The 16,343-nt window shown below is 45.2% G+C and overlaps 1 protein-coding gene and 1 long non-coding RNA gene across 2 annotated transcripts in view; one reads left to right on the top strand and one right to left on the bottom strand.

Annotated features, from left to right (window-relative positions):
* ZBED1 (zinc finger BED-type containing 1) overlaps positions 1 to 6,834 on the bottom strand; it is a 54,412-nt gene extending 47,578 nt beyond the window's left edge. The window contains exon 1 of the mRNA XM_074907806.1: positions 6,303 to 6,834. The gene's annotated coding sequence lies outside the window, so the exon portion shown is untranslated. The remainder of the gene's footprint in view (positions 1 to 6,302) is intronic.
* Positions 6,242 to 16,343, top strand: part of LOC141961174 (uncharacterized) — a 37,253-nt gene continuing 27,151 nt past the window's right edge. Inside the window, exons 1-2 of the long non-coding RNA XR_012633740.1 lie at positions 6,242 to 6,335; positions 7,656 to 8,408. This is a non-coding gene — a long non-coding RNA (uncharacterized LOC141961174). The remainder of the gene's footprint in view (positions 6,336 to 7,655; positions 8,409 to 16,343) is intronic.

Below are 16,343 nucleotides of genomic sequence, written 5' to 3'. Positions count from 1 at the left end.
TGCATATTCCTTAGCTTTTAACTCACATTACAGTTCAGTTATGCTATGTCAGTCACCAGAAACACATACTGATGAGTGTCTGTGTGCTCACAGTGTCTTCCTTTTGTCTTCACTGATATCAAGACTTCATTAAACTCCCACTTAGTTATAGTCCCTATAAAGCGTGTCATATTGGTATTCCAGTAGAAAATAAACACAAGTCATTAGAATGGAGATTGATTGTAAACTTAGTTTTAAGACGTTTATATATACATATCTCACAAGGATGGTGATGATAGATTGTTCAGAAGCACATCAGTTGGAACAGCCATATAAGAAACACATCCTGCAAGTTAGAAAACTATGCCATATACATTTTGCATGAAGACCACAACTTAATGAATAGCCTGTTTAATTTCTGTATGATCAGTTTGTTGGGTATTCATTTAATAGGGTTCACAGCTCACTCAACCCACCACTAAATGGACACTGAAGAGCAAATTAAATTTTCTTCATGTGTCCAGGTTTACCCCAATATGCAATAAATAAGGAAGACGCTATTCATACAAAAGGCTTTTTTTTTCTCCAGCCCTTGCTACATATGTTCCCCTGTTCCATACTAACCCAAACATTCTCTCGGGCAGGCTTTATATAAGCCACCATAATACCCAAAAAGCATCATAATCATGTAGCAGGTTTCACTGTGCGTAAGTTTTAGCACTCATATAACTTCAGGGGGTTTCTTTCTTTGCAGTTAAAGACGTAAGTACAAAAGATGTATTACATGAAAGATTTGTACTTTTGTAAAAAGGTGTTTTCTATTACTGGTTTCAGACAAAATACTAAAATTCTGATATCTTCTCTTTGAGATGCTCTCTTCTCACATATATTTCTTGGTCATAATAGGTTAATTACCTAATGGGCTTTTTCCCCAGTACATGTGGGCTTTGTCTCTTTGAGGTTGGTGGAAAAAACAAGACATAAAATCTATTTGTTATTAATTAATTTCTTCTAGCCCATAAAACGTGAACTCTTTTTTTCTTTTCTCCCAAAGTGCACACAGTGTTGGCATTTTCTTTTAAGAATGCTTGATTTATAATTTCAGTGTACAGTATCACTAATGTTTGATCACAAAGTCCTGAAGAAAGCATCTGCAACACTATCTGGTTTTAAAGTAAATGCATATTGGGCAATAATAGAGCCAAGTTTCAAGGATAAAGGAATAAAATCATCCACGTAAAGATTCACAGCTTGTTATAGAGATGCAGATTTCTAATTTGATGACATAAACCATCGGTATGTATGTGCAGATATGCACACACATACATGTATAAGTCTGTATATATATTTATATACACTTTCTGTAAAGGAAAGTGGCATTTTTTGTCCTGTGAGCTTAGCATTTTACTCCACATTAGCTGCACTTTTAAAAATTTGAATACTCTGGGGTTTCCTTCCATCCTGATGTAACATTCTTCCTCCTTCTTTTCCCATTCCTTTCTCTTTCTTAATCTTTCTATGGGTTTTTTCCATACCTTTTTCTCACCCATAATCCACATTCATAATGTTCTTCACAAAGAAACTCTGACTGTCACCTTACTGGTATCCTTTACATATGATTTAATTTAATGGTCACTTGTGAAAATGCCAGTAAGAATCTTTAGTATTCCAAAGTAGTACATCAAAACATTCAAAATAAGGATGTAATTCTCAACAGCAGGGAGTGTTCTAAGCCCCTTCACGCTGAAGCTCAAATTTTCTCATTTGGGTAAAATTTTGAAAGCTACTGGAGTGTCTCTAACAAGAGCAGATGACACCATGCAACTATAGGAACCATATTAGCTATGCATATTAAAAGCAGCACACTAAGATTCTTTTTTTTTTTTTTAAAAAAAAGGGCTATTTTAAAGGATATTTTCTTGAAAAACTTAGCTTAATGTAGAACAACAAATAAGCAAGTGTGTGCTGCTTTCCAATACACTCATCATTTTGTCAGCCCACTTCAAGAAAATCAATTCGTGCAGTTTGTCTACAAACAGCGTTATGCACTAAATAGTCACAGGTCAGAGGACTTAGGAGGAAAAGGAGAAAACACTCATGCATTGAAGAAAAACTGAGGAAGAAGTAATCTGTTGAGAAATGGCAGTGGAACTTTTCTGTACATTTTAATGTCCAATTCCAGCCCTGCAGCAGTGCCGTGGAGGAGGGAGGGAGCGCACCAGGCAAGTGCCTCCTGGTACGTATGTACCCGATGTGTGCGCAGAGCCTGCTCTTTAGGTGAAGGGCAAACACTCCTGTTCTTTGCAACTCCATTGCAACACCACCAGAGTTTGTATTAACATTACCATTGCAAGATCGTTATTCTAGCAAAGAAGGAAGAAAAGATACGGCCTGCTCATGCTGCAGGTTTAATCACTTGTTACAGTGACACTGTATTACCTAACAGTGCCCCAAAATTTGTCATTTAAAGGGCCCTGCCAGTTTCAAGTGCTATAATCATGACATAAATCATACAATTAATCCCCATAATCCCACCTCCAAGCATTTAAAAACATACAAATCATACCGAGTGCTTGTCACATCACCAATAATCGAAGGGTCACCGATTTTAAGGCCATGAGGAATGACTACAAAATTGTCCTCTTGCATCAAATTGACCTCTTGCATCAAATGGACAGTAGTAAATCATTCCTACATCAAGCACTCCACTAAATGGGGCTGGAGCTGTGTAGGGCATATCTACGTGTCCTGCCTGATGGCAGATCCGAAGGTTACTCTACTTCACACTCACCTGGAGGGGAAAAAGTACAGCTGAGCACCAGGACAACTCGACCATGCAGCACTGGCCATCCTTGGACCTCAGCTAATCTTTTGTCTCTGTGGAGACCCTCCTGTGCCGGAATGATCTTCAGTGCTCATTTTCTAAGCCTGTTTTAGGGAAATGGTATAAGATGCACAGAGGGTGTACCATGAAGACTCCTATAAATCCCTTTTATGAGGAAGGAACTAGAAAATAAACAAGCCTGTGATGTTTATTGTCCGGTTACACTTACACATCACTTCCAGAAAATATTTAATAAACCTTCAGGGAATTTCCTTGAATAGGGACTGAGCAAAGAATGACTTCCCCAGAAACATACTGCATGTTTAAGTCAGATGTGACAGGATTCCTGGGACCGTGCTGTAGCATGCTGCCTTGCAGTAGGAATTAATCCATAAAATTCATTACACTTCTGCTGATGAAGCAGTGGTAAATTCTTCACAGTATTTTTCACAAAGAAAGGCAAAGCTTTAAAATATCCTTTTACACAATGCTTGAATAGCCTATTAAATTGCTTTTTCACTAATAACACACTTTCAGCCTGTGACATTACTGATTTTTGCAATATGGTAAAGATTTCTCTTGGCTCAAACAGGAACATGATAACAGGTTGTCTTTTCCTTGAGCCATGGTACTACTTATGTTATAACAACCCACATTATGGCAAAAAATACTTACAGGTGATCTACATCTACCTGATGCTATTGCACTCTGCATCTCAGTCTCAGATGATATTTCAGATATCACCTTTGAAAAACTACCATACGTTAAGAGAGAGCAAGCTGATGAAAATTGTTGAGGCAGGAGCACCTAATAACACTAAATAGAAATAAAATTGTCACCAGACTTCTAAGCAAGTAAATACTTATAAAAACCAGGTTTGTAGGCACGCTGATTTGCCCTTTTCTACTGTTTTAATAGTTCTCTCAACTTCAGTAACATCCTGCCGCTTCAAATTCACATGCAAATCTGTCAATATTTTTCTGACTCTGGAAGCCAAATGCAAAATTCCACGCTGACCTCAGCAAGTCCAGGACATCATCCTCTTATATCAGGCGTTGCAGCAATAGGAAGGGTGGGCTTCATATCTTTAGGGTTTTGCGTTTGTTAATATACAATAACAAACACACATAGTATCAATCCAAAGCCAATGAATCTGTGACTATAAATCAAATACGATATTGCTAATCATTGCTAATTTTTCAGTTATGCTAGGCTGGAAAATACACATTAGTGTTTATACAAATGCTTATATACATATTTATATATAAACACATCCATATTTACCTCCTTTAAAATAAAAGCTGTTTCGAAAAAAAATATATATTTTTTATCTATATCTTGTCTCTGAGAAGCTATATGCTTAATAATGAGCCAGCTGGAAACACTAATGGTCCAGACAATAACTGCATGGACTACTTCACAGTTTCTGCAAATATTAAGCTGATTAACATTAGTTATAATGGGTACTATAAAATACATTTGGTCATATCAACACTTCAGGCACTTAATCACATGCACACATATCTGTCAATATTTAAAGTTTTGTGAAAACCATTGTAATTTGCCACGTTCCATTCAGTTCTGTAACAGTTTGAAATACTAGTTTAGCATGAAATAATTAACACTAAATGGCAAAACCTCTGCTACTGTAGCGCCTGCTAGCTCTTGCCAGCTGGGAGAGGGGCAGAAGGTGCGCACTGCTGTTAATTTGGAAGGGAACATGTGACACAACCTGAAACATCAAAGTGTGAAGAGGTTTTTGCCACTTAGGTAAGAACAAGTGTACTGACTGGTGAAAAAAAAAAAAAATAAAGAAGAGGGCTTGAAGGTTATTTTATTTCTACATAATTAAACGCATAAGGAGAACAGAGCTATGGCCATTTTTAAATGCCTTTAAGAGCTTCCCCCTCCTCCTCCCTCCTTCCCTTGCTGTTCAGAGCTGTTGAGTAACAGACATTTCAGAGTGTGCAGGGGGGAAGTAAACAAACGCATGGCTACTGTAGTTGCAGGGCAAGGAAACATTGATGTCACTGCTGCTATAATCACATTACTAGGGTGCGTTAACAGTAATGTCATGTTTGATCAACTAGTCAGGTCAAAAGCCCTTCGAAATACAATCTGAACAGAAGCACAAAGCGAAATGCCAAGAGAATCGACTTCCGAACAGTTCCCTTCCCAATACAGACCCCTGTTGCAAAGGTGAGCTTTCAGTCACCAACACTCAATGTCATATCATCCTGAATGACACGATTGCACTTTACACTTGGCTAGGTCCCCGTTCCTCCCCTTTAAACCCAAATTTGATTTTTCTCTTATTCCCCACTGTGTACACGCACCTGCACCCTGCGGCGTCCGAACGCATCCCTGGTCAGGGATGAGGCGCACAGATAGAGTTTGCTCCTATTCCTGACAGCTTGTCTGTCAAGGATAGAAACATTTACAGCCTCAGCGTTTAGGACCATTTCTCTTTCAGTGCGATGTCTTTTGCACTTTTAACACCATGTGTTACCATCCCTCTGCTTTAGCACTCGGTATTCGATACCAACAAACGGTACGAGCAGAAATAGCCAACGCCAAATTCTTTCAGGTGGGAGAACGGCTGGGCAGGATACGACCCCTGTGGCGTCCCGGCGCACACCGCACAGAGATGTTCATCAATTGCGTACTTTTTAATCAACGTTTTCTGACATTGCCGGGCTTGGGCATGTGTTTCACCCTTGAGCGGAGAGTAGCAGGTAGCAGCTGCAGTGTTGGTGAGACCAGACAAGGACCGCTGCCATCCAGAACTTCCCATGCACATTTTTCTGTCATCTCTCTCGCTTCTCTCCACCAACCTGTCCCCGGGAAGGAGAAACTCATCCCGCTTCGCATCCCACTCCCCGAAGTCTGCCTGACGGTGCCCGCCGGATACCCGACATCTTCCCCTTCATTTTCGCCCACTTCCCCGATTTGCCCCCGGACTGACAAAGCGCTGCCTTTCCCACACCCCCTGGGCTCACCTTTTCGGTCTGCCTGGCGGCGCAGGCACCGCCTGCATACCAATGTGGGGCCGCAGAGGCAGCGCGGCGGCCGCCCGCCGCCCCTCCCGACCGCCCCGGCCCCGGCCCCGGCCCCGCGGCTCCCGCGGGCGCGCTGCCTCTGCGCGGTGTCACCTCCATCAATTTAAAGCGGGGGGCAGGGGGACGGGGACAGGCACAATTTACCCCGGCAGCAGGACGGTGCTGCTTGCCCCCCCGGGGCACACATGCACGGGCGCAGCGGGCACTCGGGCACGCACACCTACCGGCGTGTCTGTGTGTGCGGGCGTGTGTGTGTGTGCGGGCGTGGGGCGCCTGTGCCACATCCCTGTGCGTGCGTGTGAGAGCGTGTGTGTGTGTGCGCCTGTGAGTGAGCGTGTGTGTGTGTGCGAAGGGAGCGGAGCGGGGCGGGAGCGATGGAGGGAGGGAGGCAGCCCCGCCGCAACCGCGCATCCCCCGCGCCGCGGAGAGCGGGGACTCACCGGGTCACCCTGGTCTCTGAAGGTCAAGCTCAGGTTGGTTTCTTGATTGCAGTTGTCCTCCGGGCGCTTTCGGCTTGGCTCTTCCCTCTCCCTCTCTCTCTCTTTTTTTTTTTTTTCTTTTTTCCTCTTTTTTTTCCTTCCCCTGCTCCAGCCGCGGTGGCGGCGGCTGCCGCCCGGCGGGGCTCCCGCTGCCGCTGCCGCTCCCGGCCCCGCGGGGTGAATCCCGGCTCCTAAGCCCTGGCCCCGCGGCGCCGCTCAGATCCCATGGTCGCAATCCACATCGCGGCAGATGTACCACAGAATCACGTAGAGGATCAGCAGGATGGCGAAGATGAACAAAGCCACCAGGATAGCCTTGGTCACCGGCGAGATGAGGGACTGCATGTCACCCGCGGGCCGCCGCCGAGGACAGACGACTCGGCAACTACGCGGGGGCACCGAGCGCGGACGGATCCCGCGGCCCCGCCGCCCCCGCCGCCGCCGCCAGCGACCCGCCGGGCAACGGCGGCTGGCGCCGAGCCGGTGGCGGAGTGCCGGGGGCTGCCTCCCTCAGCGGCCCCGCCGCGGCGCTCCGGCGGGCGCGGCGGCTCCCGGGCGGGCGGGACGGGGCGGCGCGCACGGACACCTCGGCGCCGCGGGGCGCCCGGCCATGGGCTCCGCGGCCCCCGCCGCGGCTTCAAGCCCGCCCTGCGGCGGCGGGGGGGGGGGCGGCGGCGGCGGCGGCGGCGGCGGCGGCGGCGGCGGGGGGGGCGGCGGCGGGGGCGCGCCGGGCGCCGGGCAACTCAAGCACGGCGGCGGCGGCCCATGGGGGACAGGTGTCAAGCGCCCGGCTGCCCTGCGCGTCCCCGACGAAAGCCATCCACGGGGGAGGGAAAGTTGCGGGTGGGACGCGGCGGGCGCCGCCGCCCCCGGCCCCGGGGGGAGCGAGCGGGGACAGGGGCAGCCGCCGGCAGCGCGGGCAGCCCGGCCGCGGCAGACTGGGACGGCGCCGGCCGGCGTGTTCCGCCCAGCCGAGGTTTTCCCTCCCTTCGCCGCCGCTCGCCCCCAACTCCCTCCCCCCCCTCCTCCCCTCCTCCTCTGCCGCCGCCTCCTGCGCTGCCGCCCGCCCCCCGCCGCGGGGAGCCCCTGCCCCGGTGCGTGCGGTGGCTGCGGGGCAGCGGGGTGCGGGGGGCCGGGGTTTCCTCTCCCCGTCCGCCCTCCCCCGCCGCTCCTGGCATCTCCGCCATCCTCACTGCCCACGGGAGACGGGGTGCTGTGAGCGACGGCTGAGGCTTGCCCCTGTTTCCTAAGCGGAAATGTCACCCCACCCACCCACTGGTAAAATTAAAAGGCTTTTTTTTTTTATTCTGGCAGGTCGGGACGGGGCACAACCTGCCAAGAACCCCCACCCCCCCGTAGCTCTCTGGCCTTCGGTACATGCACCAAAGCTGCCACAGGACAGATAGTGCAAAAATAGGACAGGAAGATGGAAATCGGATGAAAGACCGTCACGTCCATACTCTGCCCCTAACAGCAGGGCCGGCGCAGCTTTCAGCTCACCCCGGAGCTCTGTAGCACCAGAGGTGCCTGTAGAGCGTCACATCACACGCAGGCCAGCCTTGGCTAGGTCCACCTGAAGTGTGTCCGGACACCCTCCTGCCGGCCCAGCACAGCAGGCTAGGATCAGGCTCCCTGGCAAGGAACGAGGTGCCCCAAGACCAGCCCTGAGCTGGGAGAAACCAGAAGATGCAGACACCCTTGCCTCAGGTCACCCATTGCAGGTGGCCGGCAAGAGCATGCCTGGTGGGACACGGGCTGCTCCCACGGTGTAAGCCACTTCTGGTGCAATGAGAGGAGTTGTCACCTTGAATCTCTAGTGGGGACATGGCCAGGTGTGGCTTCACAGAAGGTGCTCGCTGGATTTCAGTTCTGGGTGCAACCATATTAAAAATACAGAAACTCTGAAGAAAGTCGTGGAACCGTGTAAGATAGGGCTGAAAGAAACCTTGAGACATCATTCCCCTGAGAAGGACAAGAGCAACTTTATCAAGAATGAGAAGGAAAGATGAAAACTTCAATACGTATAAACTGGATAAATGAAGGATAATCAAGTTTGAGAGGAAGAAGGTAAGATAATGTTATATAGGTATTCCAGGCATAAACACCCCAGAGGAAAAACTCTTATTAATGCTGAGTGTGGGGATTTAAGAAAGGGAAATGGAAAGAAAATGTGAAAGAGAAAGGCTAGACTCTTAAATAGGGAAATTTCTGACACAGTGAAATGTTTAAATGATGTGAGATAATATTTCAAGTGAATGTGTTACAGCACACATTACTCGACTTTTCGGAAAAGCTCAGCTTTTTCATGCCAGGAGTAATGATCAGCTCTTTAGGGATACCCACCGTGCTGCCTTTGTCAATAGTGTTTTAGTTCCTCATCTGCAATATGCAGATAGCCATGTTCCCTTTCTTGTTCTTTAGGTGTGACCACCTTACACTGCGAGATTTTCACTGAGCGTTTTTTGTCTCTTGAAATAATTACATCTTGGCTGGAGCTGTAATACTACCGGGGTACAAGTACCAAGTTCATAAAACGCAGCTTGGATTCCAACTTTCCTCAGTAGTTTATCCTTCCCATTTCAAAGGAGGGCTGGCAGTTAGATGCTTACATCAGACTCTTTGAGACGTCAAAAACATCATACTTTTTCTAATCCTCTTGCTGGACATTAGTATTTCCTTTGTAGGAAGGTGTAATTTCACTTAGACTAGTTGTTCAGCTGATTCTCACACTCGAGCATTTGTGCATTGCCATCCGCCTTCCTTGGCTTGTCAGCTCTCAAGGAAGTGGTACCAAACCCAGCAGTGTCAGACACAGCAGTAGCAATGGCATGATGCTGTACTTAGCGATGGCTGATACCTCCGTACTTGTCAGCACGAGAAGCAAAATAGTGCACCATCATTTCTGAGGCCAAAATGTGACTGATTGTGTAACGTGTGCAATCTGTTCTGAACAGGTTTTGAATTCTGCTTGTTTAATTTGCATGTACTTATGCACAAGGGCATCCCTGAGTAATTAAAAATATATAGCCTCTCCGTGTTTGATGTTCTGTCACTGGCAGAGTCTGAGCCAACATAGAAATCACAAGTTAAAAAGCAAATATATTGCCAAAGCTGTCCTTAGTTGAGAAAGCTGATTTAAACAAGGAAGTAAACATAAAAACCATCTTAGTTTTCAGATGTCTTATTAGTAAGCAGTGGGGAAGAAGGAAATCGATCTTTGCCAAGTGAAGAGAGATAACAGTGACAGAAAAATCATTTTAATTTCCACCTTGTAAGCTGATATTAAATTAAACAGGAATACTAATACATGTAGCTTTTAGTTTTCTCTTTCACAATTCCCTTTGAAAACGTGCTGCAGCAAATACACATTTGCAAGGACAAACACGCACAAAAGATGGGTGAAAAGATCCACAATCACAGGCTAATGCAGGCAGCTTTAAATGCCCGAATTAAATTCCGTGCTAATGTACCGAACGGTTATGCAACATAGATGGCACAGGGAGACTGGGCTGTTTTTTAAGTTCACAGGCAACCTTAGCCAATACAAAGTTATCACCGCTCCCCATCAGCTCTCCGGTCCTCCTGTTAGGCTGTTTATTCCGACCAGCTAGAACCCGTTGGAAAGACAAGGTGGGGTTTATATTCCCAGGCTTGGCCAGTTTATGTCATCTCACCACAGATGCCACTAAAGGGGACAAATCCTTCCAACCCATAGCACAGCCCTGGTCCGGGAGGGGATCTGAAGCCATCGAATCTGAAGCCAGTGTTAGAGAAGGGAATGACCAGTGGTCTGTGGTGATCCATAAGGCTTGAGCTGACAGAGGTGGCCTCTTGGAGAAGTTGTAACTATTAATCCTCTCTCACTATAAACCTGAGACTGGCAGCAATGCAAGCCCTAGGTATTTCGTTCTTTCAGTGAAGACAGGGGCAGATTGGACAGAAGACTGATGAGTTCAGGTTGAAATGCAAATAACACTTTTTATACACCTTGACCAGTGAAAACATCCAGCCAGCCTAATCCCTTTCTTTCTTAGGACAGCTGCTTTTGCATATAATTTCAAGAGCGTCAGTGAAAGGCTTGCGATTTACAGTGGTGTTAGCTGGAGGTGATTCTGGTCCAGAGAGTCAAACATAGACTGATCATTTCTACACATGATCTTTCACTGCATATCCAGTTTTCAATGGTTTCATGAGAATTTTAGATGAAAAAAATATGTAAGGAAATATATTCTGGTTTATTAGAATGATTTGGAGACTCACAGAACAATTCCTTGGAGAACGAGTGTCAGAAGCATGTCTAAGATGCCCAGTGAATGCACATGGCCAACTGTTCCTGGAATGTGTCTGCACTAAAGAGGACTGCACATGTTAGAAATACTAAAGGCAATTGTCAACAAGCTAGCTTTAGTATGGCAATTTGTCTAGCATTGCTGCATGGTGCTGAATGCATATTAATTTAGCCCAACTCTCAGGCTATTGTCTTAAAAATAGATATGTCCTGTATTTTTTGCTGTAGAAATTTTATCATCAACTTCAACAAAACCAAAATTTTACCTGATTACAAGAAAGTACAATGAAATTAGTGAAAACTGGAGTCTAATCTAATAAAAGAGTACTTGACTATGAACAGTTATAGGAAAATACGTTGTTTATGGGACTGATGATGTGCGTCAGAGCTTTCCACCTCTAGAGTATCTTTCAAATAATTTCCAAACCAGAAGTGACTACAAGTTGAGGAAACGACTCCCTGGCAGCTGACTCGATAGCTTTAGTGATTTTTTTTTGAGGGGATGTATGTCTATATCATAAAAATACTGATGCAAGTGGCACTAATTAGATTGGACAAATCCATAGATTACATGTCAAATACTGCTTTTTAGGCCAAAATGTGCTGCTGCCGAGACAGTGTCTATTCTATGAGTTAGAAGAGAGTTATCAGTCATCTCACGTTTCACGATGATAGGCACAGCATAAAAGCCTGGGCAGACATAGACACGTGGCATGAAGAGCAATCAAACAAGCAAAACAAATGTCCCCCTCGAACGAGGGGGCCAGAAAGCAAGCTCTGAGTTATCAATCTGTTAATTGATCAGTTATCAATTAACAGACCTCCATCTGGTCAGCTATTTGGATGACCCAAACTCATGAGAAAACTCAAAATAGAAGAGTTCATAATCCATCTGCATTATTCAGAAGATGCAGCTTAACATAAGCGGGTGTAAAACTACAGTTTGGAAAGATTCACAGCAAGGAGAGATATCAAGTAATGGCCATTGGCGGGGGGGAATAATGCTTATTGGCCACAGTAAAGAACAGATTAAATGAGTCCTCAGCACAACACAGCTTTGAAAAAAAGATGCTCTTTATAGAATACTGGAGACTAGAAATGCAGGAAGGAAACAGAAGTTACATATTGTCATGCTGCATCATGTCAGTAATACCCTCCTGGGGTACTGGAGTTCCACTTTCCAGGTTAGAGCGTTTGGGAAGAGAAAGGCAAGAAAAAGCAGCAAAAATGACTCAAGGCTGTAGGAATGGATCTTTTATCAAGTCAAAGCCTCAAATTAGGACAGAAAATCAGGTAGCTCTACTTTCCCAGACTCTCTTGAAGCTGCAGACACAAGCCCTCCTACCTTTCCATGGGAGATGACAAGAGAGGATGGACAATTCTGTTTGGGTTTACTCAGAGGCCCCCTGGGCATCATGCAGGGTATCTAGCTCATTATGGTACAGACAATTACGTTTTGGGGTGGTATTTGTGCTGTTGCCTCACACGCTTAATGCTGGGGCTGCTCTTGTGCTGCTTCTGATCCAAATCCAACACCCTGTCCCAGAAAAAGAGAGAAGATGGTTCACGTGGTGGTGCAGGAACTAGCGTGGCCTGGTTATAGGGACCCTGTTTGCTCTTTTCCCCAGGCTGAATTTCATCCAGTACCTAGCTAAGGCTGTGGTTGATGCCAGCTGGATTTATTCTTGATGTCATTGTCTGCCAGAGCGGCTCGTGGTGTTAACAGACCACAAGAGCAAGTTACATGGCCCTGTGGTTATGTAGTGGGGCTGAGACTCTGGAAAGTTCAGTCCCACTCCTGCCTGTAGCACTATCTATCCAAGTTTGGGTGATTTACTTAATTCCTTTGTCCAGGAGGAGTAGAAAGTAGATACGATTGCATTGCTGTATTGTGAATGTAACTTTGCTAAATACTGCATGTTTTTGAATATCAGCCCTTTTCAGATATCAGCCACCTGTTATTGGAGCTCAGGGAGGAGGAACATGTGGCTTGACAGATACACTTCCCTGATGAGAAAAGTCAAGCTGTTTAGAGAATGAATTGCCACTTGTGCAAACTCCAGCTGCACTTTTGTTCTTCAGTTTTATCTACAGGAATTTTAAAACATGGAATAAACTCATCAAGTTGAGGAAAAGGAGGGGCAAAGGAGGTGTCTATGGTCTAATTGTCCACCAACACTTCTGATATTTGTCTTTTGGATCAGGGGACAGAGGAGAGCTTATGTTAAGCACATGTCTCTCTGAAGATGTAGTTAGTAGGGCTCAGCTATGTTTCCATCAGATTTCAAAAGATTATTATTTTCATGCCTTGTCCTTCCTACCGGTACAATGGTGGAGAAGTCTATAAATAAAGATTTTTCTGTTTGACTCTCTTCAGATATGCTAAACCAGTCTTTCATCCTTTAGTGCAGGAAGAGAGAACTAAATTAATTAGACCTCACCCTTCCCTTCCCAACTTAACTCATCCTACACGTTCCTACATGAGCATTCTAGCAATACCTTGGGTTATGGATTTTTTATTTGCACTGAAGTATAAACTGTCCTTTTATACCACACGTTTGGAATGAAAAAATCTGTACTGGGAACCAAAACCAGAGATGAACTATTTGCAAAACATCGAGGAACTGCCTGACATCTTACAGAGGAGTTCAGTAGAAGAGCTGGGGCAGAGGCTTTCTGTTCTTGCGCGCACCTTTAGAGAACCACTTCTGAGGTAAAGATTTGGACATTGGACATCAAACCATAATCCATTCGACTTAAAATCATTTTCTTTAGCCAGCGGCCACACAGTGGGACTTCAGGACTAATAGCTCCACTCACCCATACCACTAGATAAACAGTTTTGCTGTGATGGAGGTTGGCTCCAACAATCAAGCTGTCATTTAAAGAGCAGAAAGATGTCGTGAAAAAAAAATGATAGCTCATGTGCAATGTGAAAGAGATCGATATGACCAACAGAAGGCTCTGTTGTGTGTGTATTTAAAAGATGAAGAGAGATGTATTCTGCAGGGAGTGAACGAGTTTTGTCTTCCATTTATCTGTTGTGGATGGTAAAGAGAGGTTAGACGTGGTCACTATTAAAAGCCGTTACCCTTTAATTGCACTCATAGTTTCTTCTGCAGAATTTTTCATTTTGCAAGTGTCACATGTTTATGTTTGACTTGCTCCTCTGTTTCTGTGCAATAAGAAGTCAAACTAGTCAGCTAAGGGAAATGAATCCCAATCTTGCTCAAGGAGCAGGTAAGTACCTCTGTTTTTGCTGGGTGCTGGTGATACATCATACTTTCTGCTCTGTGTGGCAGAGCAGTGTTGGTGTTCCCTCATCAGGGCCCCTGTTGTTCTGAGCATTTTGCTAACAGATAGCAAAAGACAGTCTGTATTATAAGTATAGTCGGAGAAAAGCTGAAACGTGTGTGCAACAAATAAGGCATTGGGGAAAGTAGGTCAGGGCTGGTCATGACAGAACCACTTGTTCAAACAAATGTGCAGGATTACCAGGTTTTGAACAGATCAGTCCTGAGTGAAACATGTAACTCGTCTGGGAAGCTTTGTTTATCACGGCATCTCAGGGTCCTCGCAAAGCACCTATGTCTAATAGCAGATGGGCAGCCACTGTCAGGATGAGATCTTAATTAAGCTTAATAGGAGGAGACTATTACTAAATAGGAGACTGAATTTATTCAGACCAAATAAAAGTTTGGTTTTAAGAAGTATAATGAATTCAGCTAATTGAATTTATTCCCACATTACTAACAGAAATTTCTAACATCCTATAACCTATTGTGACATTGGGAGAAAATACTTTTTGATAATACATAGAAGCCCTTCAGATTCAAGTTTGACTGAAGTATAGCACTTAGAATGCCTGATCTGTCTTTAAGGATTTTGTTATTATTCCTCTTCATTGCTATAGGCTGCACTGTGCTGCAGTAGGGGTGTGTTTTCTGAAATAGATATTCAAAAAGAAACTATACTGGGATACACAGTACAGGCACTGAGCACTTTTCCAAAAGGGTAGACAAAGAAGTCAAAAGAAGTGCATTTATATTCTCTTCAAAGCACCATGTCCGAATCAGGTGAATGAAAGGGAGTGGTGCAGCAGGAATGGTAACAGATCGGGATTTTGGCTGTGTGAATGCTAGTATTTTTCTTGTCAAGATCACACTGTTTTCCTTCTAAGCCCTGAGCACCTGCACTGGCTGTCTTCTGAGACTCTCCCTTTCCAAGAGGCAGCTCAGCTCTGGGTGCGTGGGTCAGACGCAAGCTGAGGAGATACAGCCAGGGAGTTCTGTGCCTGCAGCCGCCTGGGAAGCAGCATCCAGCCGTTCCCCACCAGCGTTTGTGAAAGAAGCACGTTTGGCTGCACAGCAGAGATTGTCACCCACATTTTGACAAAGTTAGTCACAATACCTTGACACTTTTAATTGAACTTTATAGAAATCTCAGTAGTTAAGATTGATTTTCTCTCTTTTAATCACACTGTACTTTAGCGAAATACTGAATCATCGGTAAGAGAACATTCTTGCTCATTCAGGGGCATGGCCACTGAGAGACTGGAGGGGAATTAGGGGGGCATATAGTGGACATCTGAGAATTTTCTGCTGGACTAATTTCCAATGAAAAACACTCATCTCCTAAAAGCAGCTTCCTGATGGAGAAATTTCAGATTTGGATAGAGCCTTTTGTTTTATCCTGGGAACATTGGCACGATGCTTCAGTAATGCCTAGCTAGATGAAGCTTACTGGCTATGTTCTCTGCCTACAGGACTTTATCAGAGGCTCACCATGTGGCACCAAAAGCTTCAGCTCTCCACCATCTTGACCCTTCTCCTTTTTTGCTTCTCTCAGGTATCTAGGCAAACAAGGTGAGACTGCCATAACCTTCATTCTTTCTCTTGAACCTTAAATCAGACCTACACTCATCTATTTGTGCAATGTCACTCTGAAGTATAATTCATTGGGCAGAGCTAGGATGCACCAGAATCAGGTTCAGTTTCCCTAGATAGCACTGAAGAAGTCACTTAGCCTAAAGGCGTAAAATAACGATAATAATAACTCCCTCCATTAGAGTTGGGGGTCTCAGGATGAAAGTAGTACAGTAGAGGCTATGAGTAGCCATATATGACAGAGAATGGAGCGCATCCATACCATAGATATATGTAATCATCTGAAAGAGGAAGAGGCTTACAGAGCAGAAATTGAAAACTGTGTATGCATGCTGTAGTCATTAAGGCCACCACAAAGGCAGGTGAGGGGAAATTAAAAATTAAATGTGCTCCCGAAGCTCTGGATTTTTATGCCCTCTGCACCTGAAACAGGTGGTGGAAGCTACAGCTTCCAGCCACTGGAGCCAGTGCATGTTGCCCAGTATGACCAGAACAATCCTGGTCCATGGTTTCAGTGTCAAGAAGGAAAGATCAGATTTTGACCTGTAACACACCTTTCTTATGTCAGCAGCAGGTTTGGGACGATTCCCTTGGGAAAAATTAAAAGCCCATCCTGATCACAAAACATTTCTCTGCAAAAATGTGCAGAGCAGAAGAATATGCAAGTGAGGGGGAGACCTTCAGCATTGGGGAGAGACACTCTTCTTCCATTACAGAAGTCCATGCTAGTAGGAGAAGTTTTTATGTTGGTGAAGCAAATCCAGAGTAGTGTATAAAATAAAAGCCCATCAAATAATGAGGCCAACTGACTTCAACATAGAAACAAAG

This window comes from Athene noctua, chromosome 1, assembly GCF_965140245.1.
Source record: "Athene noctua chromosome 1, bAthNoc1.hap1.1, whole genome shotgun sequence".
NCBI classification, from domain to species: Eukaryota; Metazoa; Chordata; class Aves; order Strigiformes; family Strigidae; genus Athene; species Athene noctua.
Note: the sequence above shows the minus strand (reverse complement) of the source record. Positions and strands in the feature narration are given on the sequence as shown.